General features: G+C 39.5%; 1 long non-coding RNA gene across 1 annotated transcript; it reads left to right on the top strand.

Moving 5' to 3' along the window:
• Positions 1-248: 248 nt before the first annotated feature.
• Positions 249-8,550, top strand: LOC149226824 (uncharacterized). Its single transcript, XR_016248305.1, has 4 exons — positions 249-285; positions 561-629; positions 735-817; positions 8,452-8,550. It is a non-coding gene; the product is annotated as an uncharacterized LOC149226824 (long non-coding RNA).
• The last annotated feature ends 200 nt before the right edge of the window (positions 8,551-8,750 follow it).

The raw sequence follows: 8,750 nt of genomic DNA, 5'->3' as shown, positions 1-8,750 counted from the left end.
TTATTAGTCCACTAACACATTGAAACCCTGATTCGGTCATTATTAATCCACTAACACATTGAAACCCTGATTTGGTCATCATTAATCCACTAACATAATTATAATTAAATCCGGACTGGCCAAGTACGAGTAAACAACTTTGAAAAAAAGGGCGCCAGTTGAAGATAAATATATAGGCGTTGTCAAGGCCGGGGGAAAGGCGGTGAACAGAGCTCATTTTCACATCAATACGACTAACGTTGCCAGTCATGGCGAAATCCAAGTCCAAATCATTCTTTTCAATCGGTAATTATCGCAAAAAACTTCCCCGCTTCTGAAATCTTCTACACAATTTTCTGCGTTTCTCCGTAACATGCAATCATGCAATTGATTTGATTGGAGGTAATTGCAAAGTCAAAGTTGAAGGAAATGTTAAGCACCAACCGGGTGAAGGCGATCTGGAAATCTCGATTCCTGCTGCAACAACTCTAAAAATTACAGGTAAATTTGACAGTTTTATAGTAATATTCTACTTGCATGGTTTTTCATTACATTTTATTTAGTATCTACTATCGTGACAGTTGATAAGCCCAAACGATATGCGACCAGGAGCTCACACAAGGAGGATTTGTGGAAGCTGCAGATGACAGGTATTACCATGGTCATCATCCTTTTATGTTTATTGGGTTCATTTTGAAATCTATGGAGGTTCAACATGTTTTTGCTAATTTGTGCAAATTGTGGGCTGTATGAAGCGGGCGAGGAGCTACCGCCCGAGTGTTCTTTCGTAGTTCTCAATCCCAAGCAGACGAATTCCCAAACCAAAGCGCTCTTAGAGGTACGATAACAACGCCTAAATGTTTGCCATTCTTTATGTGTAGAAAAAGGGTTATTTATATCACTTTCACAATGAAATTACGGTGTTGATACAAAATTTACCCACCGGGAGGATTCTAAGGGTATCAGATCATCAGAGAGTTCCCCGACTGGTTCATACTAACGCCAGACAAGAATCAGGGCAGGAGCCACTCTACTGATACCAACAAGCAAACAAAGACCAGGGTAGGAAACCCCGTACTGATATCTTATTGAACTCCTAGCCAAAGCCATATAGCATTTTTTGAACTTAATCTTAACCTGTCTACCTTGTAAGCTAGTCCGAATGGACCATACACTAACTGGGCTTTGAGAGCCAAGACATAAACCAGGCAAACAAATAAGAGCAGACCGGAATGGGTGGCTTTATTGAGTGGGATAGCTGGAGCTATGGCCTGTGTTGTGCTGTTCCATGCTCGCCTAAAGTCCATGGTTGGTTGCTGCGAGTTCGTGGCCATGATGGCTTTCGGGTTACACGATGACTATATGGAGCTTACGTTCCATTAGGTCATGCGGGTGGTATTGTTCATGAACTTCCCTCTGCTGGGCATGTGTGGGGGGCACATAATGCCCTTGGTAAGCGTTCAGCAACTCCAACCTTCTGTTCAATAAATTCAGGGCATAAGTTTAGAATTCGAAGTTTCCCTTGAAATTCAAGATTATCCTACATAACATTGTGGCTGTAACCAACCACAATTTGTTTCTCTTCCATGTTAAGGTCAGCAGCCAAAGCAAAGATGGATATACGCTTTGCCTTCTTGAGGTTTGCAAGGTCGTCTTTTTCTACAAAATCGTTCTCTTTGGGTTCCCTCATTTCTTTCCTGTTCTTGATCTGTTGTGTGATGGTCTCAAGGCTTTCTTCAAAAAGGTATACATGCTCCATATACCACATAACCCTCTCATTGGGGAGGCTGTGAGGGAGAGGCATCACTTCTAGTTGGAAGGACCAACAAGAGAAGAGTAAGGAGTTGAGTTGGGGATGAAGAGGTGAGAGAAGGGTGGTAAAGAAAGAGTAATGCAGGATGCAAGTGCAAGATTGGAAGAACTAATGTGTGGTAGAGGGGTAGGGCAAGGGGTATATAGCGGGTTCCGGATTCAGGGGTTGGATCTTCACTCATCATCACATGATTGGTGCACCCAACTAGCACAATTGTTCTACCAAAGTTGTCCAAGATTTGTGCATGACCCCAACCATGCTTCCAAGAGTGAGGTTGCCTCCCCCAAATTGAAACTTGGGTGGATGGCTTAACAAGCCATCATCCTCACTATCGAATCAATACCTTTTTGATTCATTTCTTCACGCTTTGAAATTAGCTGTACTGTAAATTGAACAACATATAGATAGTAATTCCAAATTCCTATGTGAGAGTTTGCATCTTCTTTTGTTTTATGCCTGTCCCAATACTCATGTATCACTAAATATTGGAAATTGGAAGCACAAAATAACCGGAAACAAGTATGGAAAAGGTCAAAATGTATCAAAGACATTGGGGTGATCTATGAAGGAAACCCCATGAACTAAGGGAAATGCTAGAAAACAGGAACATAAATTTTCAACTAAAATATATCTATCTTCTATTATCATTTAAATATTAAATCCGTATTTTTTTTGAATATCCTTCCTTTCACTATTGGTGTTCTCCAATGAACAATGAAGTGGAAAGTGGTTGGAACTAGGGCTAGGAACTTTGTCCATCACCACTTTCAACACGATTGACCAATTATGATATTACACAATTGGATCATATGTACTAGTTGGAACTGACCCTTGGTGGTGTAAAATATCACCACCCCCTCTTTACCAACTAGACAAGCCCTTGTTAACCAAATTCATGATTTCATTTAGATCCTTGTTAATAAATCAAAATCAATTCTTGCAACACAATCAAACTTTTGTAGTAACTGTTATTTAAATATCAAAACATTATAACAATCTTTGAACACAAATTTTAGTGGTTTTTGGACATAGTTTTGGAGATGCAAATCTACCTTATGCAACACTATTAGACATGGGATCATCACCAAGAGCTACATAGACATCATTTGACTCAAAAGTATGAGGACTCCTTAGACTCATCTGCAGCTTCAATACCAAAAGTAGCAAAGCCAAGCCTAGCAGAAACTAGAAACAACTCCAAAAAACCACTTGTAGGTCTCATAATTGATCACACATCTCATTGTATGAATTGATCTGGTTTGGAGCCAAACCGATCAATTTAGACTGGTTGGCATCAGTTAGGTACCAAACCAACTAGTTTGGTACATAATCGATAGCAATCTAATCCCCAACAAGATTTGTCTGCTGGTTCATTAGTTGAGGGTTGTTGACTGGTCGGTTTGATCTATTATTGGTTCAAACTGATGAGTTTTTAAAACTATGGTTGCACCTTGACATAGGCTAGATTGGCCCAGACACCGATGATCACCCCAGGAAATGTAGGCTCCCATAAAACCATGAGTCCCCAAAAAAGCTTACCTAAGGTCCTCCAATCCTGTATAGGATGAAAGGAAAGGAACCTGAGTTGAACTCCAAGGGACCAACCATGGTTTGACCAAAACAACAAAATACAGACTCAATGAAAAGGCATGAGGCGTAGCATGTTGAAATGAGGTTGTCATTGATGTCAACCCAAGCAGCACCAAAAGATGCCTCGCCTTTTTCTACCAAATTGACATGGAAAATCTTAGTTTCTAGAGTCAAGACTACCTTTGTTGGATTCTCCTCGTCATGCAGATTCTGATAGTATGTGGCATGCCACGAGAGCCTTCACGGTTTGAGAGATATGCTTGTTCAAAGATGAAGCACCCATCTTGTGGTCAAAAGCCCCAAACAATGGATGATGTGGCAATCTATCGTTGGTCAAAGTTCTTCTCTAAAAAAAATCAAATTAAGTAATGTTATGGCACAGGGATGTTTATGGAGGGTTTCAAAATTTATTTTGAAATTAAAAGCAATGGGTTTTTGACTCCAAAAGTTTTTGAATTTTAATAAAAAATAACCCTCTAATTCAAGTCGGCTTCACATCAAATTCAAATGTTTTCTACCTTTTAGGGATTTTGGCTAGCCCTCTTGAGCACTATAAATGAGAGTCATTTGCTCTCCGAAGGCATGAACCTAATGCACATCTAAAGCAAGTGACCTAGCTCTGAAATTTGTTTTCAGCCTTGCGGAGAAGAGGCAAATCTTAAGAGAGGCTCGAATCAATTTTTGATCTCCGAGGAACAATGAGGGTTTATGGGTTATGGCTTATTGTTTCAGGGCTTAAGGGTATCGTTTGGTTTGTCAAGCATTTGTAGGTGGTCTTTGTTCTTCTTGTATGCTTTGCGGCCAACTCTTTCCTTGATTGGGATACACTCTGCACTGAAGGGACTTGTCAAATTCACATTGTTATAAGGATGGGTATTTCTAGAGTTTTCAGTTCCCTTTGAAGACTGAGACTAGGGCATGAAGTCTTCGAATTTTTGAGGCAATTTAAGTAATAAAACCAACGAAGATCTTGAGGTAGAATTCCTTGAGTATCTATGGCAGTCTTGGCCTTCTAGACATGCTTATTGGCAATCATTTGTGGCACTAGATACCTTGTGACATGAATAGAAGAATATCGACCTAATCTGAGCTCATTATCCTTGCAACATTGTTGACTAATCCTCTACGACAAACTTCTGGGCAATAAACTAAGCAGTCAGACCTAGATCTAAGACAGAGACAATATGAACCTTTTCAATAATTGTGACTTGCTATGTGGGCTTATTACCTCAGAATGTTTTGGACTATGGGCTTGAAATTTTTGTCTCTCATTAATTTGGGTTGTTAACTTGGCAAAAACTGACAAGGAATTTGGCTATTAAAAGTATCTTGGACAACATCTACACCTACAGTTACTAGCGAAGAATTATATTATATGTAGGTATGTTTAACTCCTGCACTTAGTGATCCTTGTAGCCATTGGTACAAACCAAGAAAGAAGTCTCCATACTGCTCACTGTTTTGAACTTTCAATGGCACAATCCTAAGTGTGCATTTCCTGCAAACAAGACAGAGGACAGAGGTTAGTACAAGGTTGTGTGTTAAGGATTTCATTATTACTATTGAGGCATGATGTGTTAAAGCCAATTTGAATTTAGTCTCCTTTGTATAAATGTTGTGGCAATCTTCTGGAGATCTAATATCTGAATGTGACATGGATCCTCCATGGATCCTCCACTTCTCATTGTGGCTATGATGCCATGGATCCTCCACTTCTCATTGTGGTTAGATCTGTCTCCCCAATTTGACATCCCTTCTTGAAGGAAGGTGGGTCATCCATTGGTAGGTACTTTAACCATTTTGTAATCATGTGCTTTCACTTAATGTTTTGGGCATACTAATATGAATCAGGGGTGATTTGGATGATTGATTGATCTTGACTGTTTTCTTGTTCTCTCACTTCACCTAGGAGGTTAGTCTTTGACTCTAGTCTAGTGGGACCTCCTCTGAGGCCTTAGGGTTTTAGGAAGGGCACTATTAGGGAGACTTTGATTGAAGTAGCATGTCCATAGTATCCCATACATACCACTTTCCATCTTTCCCATTATTCCATCTCCATTCTTTGGGTTGGTGGTCGTTGCTTATGGGAAATGGCACCCTCTCATCCTCATCTTTAGTTTGGACCAAAAAACTTTGCCTTGGAGGTTGATGTAGCTAAAAGAAAGTTAAAAGCAAAAGAAAACAATAATGAAAGACAAATGAAAAATGCAAAATATGACTAGGACATTTGATTAGCACGTGGGAAAAAGCCTAGCATGAGCTTTATCTTCATCATTAGCCATCACTTGTTTCCTTGAGCACATGATGCTCCATTTATAAAAATGAACCCTTGTATTGTCCCAATCTGATGAGCGATAAACTGCCTCGTCATTAAGGGGTATTAAATGCTAAATCTCAAAAAGCAAGCTTGGGCTCTTGAGCTATGCACCCAAATCAAAGCATTATCATAAAGAAGTAAAAGGCGCACCAGAGGGGTGGAAAAAGTAGGCCAAGGAAACTTGTAACTCATTTCTCCACGATTGCTCCCTCTTCACATCTATACACTTAGGATGTTGGATAACCATTAGATTGTCACTTGGCTATTACACCTTGCCCTAAAGTCATGCCTACTCTGTTGCCACCATCTACACACACACCTATGGATTGATGGGCCAATTTGGGCCTTGTCACTTCCCATTGGGGGTTGGAAATTCCTAATAGAGCTATCCATCTAACCATCACTACCATCAGGAGGGAACACTTATACGAGACTTGATCTAGTTAGATATTTGAAGGTGATCTTTGTGTGAAGTATTATTGTGCCCCTAACATGAAGTGTTGTCCACTCTGAGGCATCCATGGTTATTATACCTAATGATTTTTGATTTTCACTTGATCTTGAGATGGTTTTGTCAGGTGGTTCTCATCACAACCGCAAAGGCTTCTTGAGGTGATTGCCCCACATTCTTAGTAGAGCAACAAATGCCATTTTATCCATTGCAGAGAGAGAATATGGTCTTGATGCAGCATTGCCCATCTAGAGCGGAACATTGGGCTACTTGATGACCCCGCATGATGCTTGACACCCCAAGGGATCCCTAGATCCTTAAACGTTGAGCCCATAAAGCTTGGTGATGGAGATATTAATGAAGTGCCTAGTGGACCTAGGACGCCCCCGTTGGCCTTGACACTATTTGCTGGGCATCACTTATTTTGGGGCTCAGATGATGGTGGTCATCCTTGTGATGACAAGGGAGGGCTGTGGAACCCCAATGGTTGAGTTAGTGCCATGTGAGCCTTATAGCTTTTTTGAAGATGACATAGGACACTATGGAGATGATGTGTTGGCATAAAGGCACTTTGGAGGCATGCATATGATCTAAGCGATAGTATGGAGCATTCATTAGGCCACATGACACCTTTTTGTGGCATCTAGAGCTCATTTGGAGGATGATGTCATGGTTGAGGAGAATTTTCTCCCACATGTGTGGGTATTTAGGGCACTTTTGTTATGTGTTTGAGCTATGAGGTTGGCTTGTATCCTCTAACTTGTGGAACACTAAGAGTAAACTTGTCAATAGGGCTTCTTTAGCTGAGCTATAAAAACGAGTGGGATAGGTTTCATGTAAATAGAGCCTCCCCTCATTTCATTTTCTCATCATCACACATTTAATTCTTTTCCTCTACAAGACATTGGAGCTAGTCTTTTTCGCTACTATGGGCAAGATGTGATCTTTTTTGGTCTGATTTACTTGTGGATGTGATTTTTGCATGAAGACATTGTTTTGGGATTATGAGTGCCTTTGTGGGGAATTTTGTAATTTTATTGTCTTATTGTTGATATTTTGCATGCTTTATGTTTAAAGTAGGGTTTCAATTATGCCATGACTAAATGCTTCATTATTGCTGAAATTTTGCTTCAATATTGCATGTAAAATTGTTCTAAAGTCTATGGTGAAACTCTTAATGTGCAGACACTGTATTTAATTTCTCCCCTCACAAGAGAAATGGCTAGGGTTTTATAAGTGGATGCCTAGGCCTTACTCCATTAATATCCTTCCCTTGAATTTTTGTCCTAAATACTCCATTATACTCTAGTAGAAGGTACTGACCTAGAGTGTGTGTTGATTATCCATAAAATTAACTTAAAGTCGTCTTCTTTTTCTTTCTCTCCTAGATGGCTAGGCAGCCACTAGGGTTTCTAGTATCTATGGCATATTTGTGCATAAAAGTGATTTTTAAGTGTATGTGGTGGTCAATATTTAGGGATCGCCCCTATAAATTGTTGAAAAGCCAAATCTAGCATAGAGCATGATCAAAACCTACTAAATAGGGCTGATGTCACCCTCTTTATTGCTGTTTTATGCATACCTAACGGCCATAGAATTATTTCCCCTAGCCTAAACCTAGCCTCTATTCAAAGATCTTGCTCCTGTATCATTTTAAGACCTTTTCTTGGGCTGCTGTACAACATTGAATGCCCTACCATGCATATCATCCAAGCCCTAACTTATAGCAGCCTACTTGTTGGTCTTAGTGTAGAGTATGTGCACCATAACATAGAAAAATTAGGCCATTGTAGGCCTAGTTGGTACTCTACCCAACAATAGACCTTTAACTTATTACCTTGCACCCTAACATTAGATTATCTTTTAGGTGATTTAGGGAAGCCTCCCTTGTGGTTTAAATCCAATAAAGTATCAGGGAAACATGATACTTCCGCAACCCCAAATTATAGATTTCTTCTACAAAAGAAGCAATTCCACTATAATGCTCGTTTGTGGTTATCTCATCATATATTTGTATCCAATACTGTAGCTGTACTTATGTATTTTTTATTTACCAATTCTTGTGCTGTAGATTTTAAAATCTTTTGACTCTTGAGTTTAGGATTAGATATTGTTCTCTTTCACTGGGTGATTATAGTGTTAAATCAGTTACTATGGATAGTTCTCATTTAGAAGTTAGAACCAATTGGACAATTAAGGTATATTTTTGTACCTGTTCCTTCAAAGTTCAATCTGACCCTCCAATTATTTGTCCAAAATTAATTTTTTCCAATTTTGTCTGTGCTTCATTTGCCACTGCAGGAAGTTTTCAAACTGTACAGTAAAGAACTCCCAATGATGAGTTATTGTGCAATACTGGGAAGGAGTCTCCATTTGTTGAAAGATGTGTGACACGTGGGTGAGTCTATTATTTGGTTACTGCAGTGAGTGTTTATTCAGCATTAAATCGTTTTTTTTAGATGATGGTTGTTTGATTTCTTGAACATGGTTATAAGGATCAATGTTGCACACATCGCGATCGGGATTTAATCGGCGCGGGGTGAAAAAATCGGAAAAATCGTTAAAATCGGGAAAAAATCGGGAAAAAATCGGAAAAAAAA

The sequence above is a fragment of the Pinus tabuliformis genome, chromosome J (genome assembly GCF_031772625.1).
Source record: "Pinus tabuliformis cultivar Carrire ecotype Pingquan chromosome J, CPIR1, whole genome shotgun sequence".
Lineage (NCBI taxonomy): Eukaryota > Viridiplantae > Streptophyta > Pinopsida > Pinales > Pinaceae > Pinus > Pinus tabuliformis.
The sequence above is the reverse complement of the archived record's forward strand: the minus strand, read 5'-3'. Positions and strand labels throughout refer to the sequence as shown.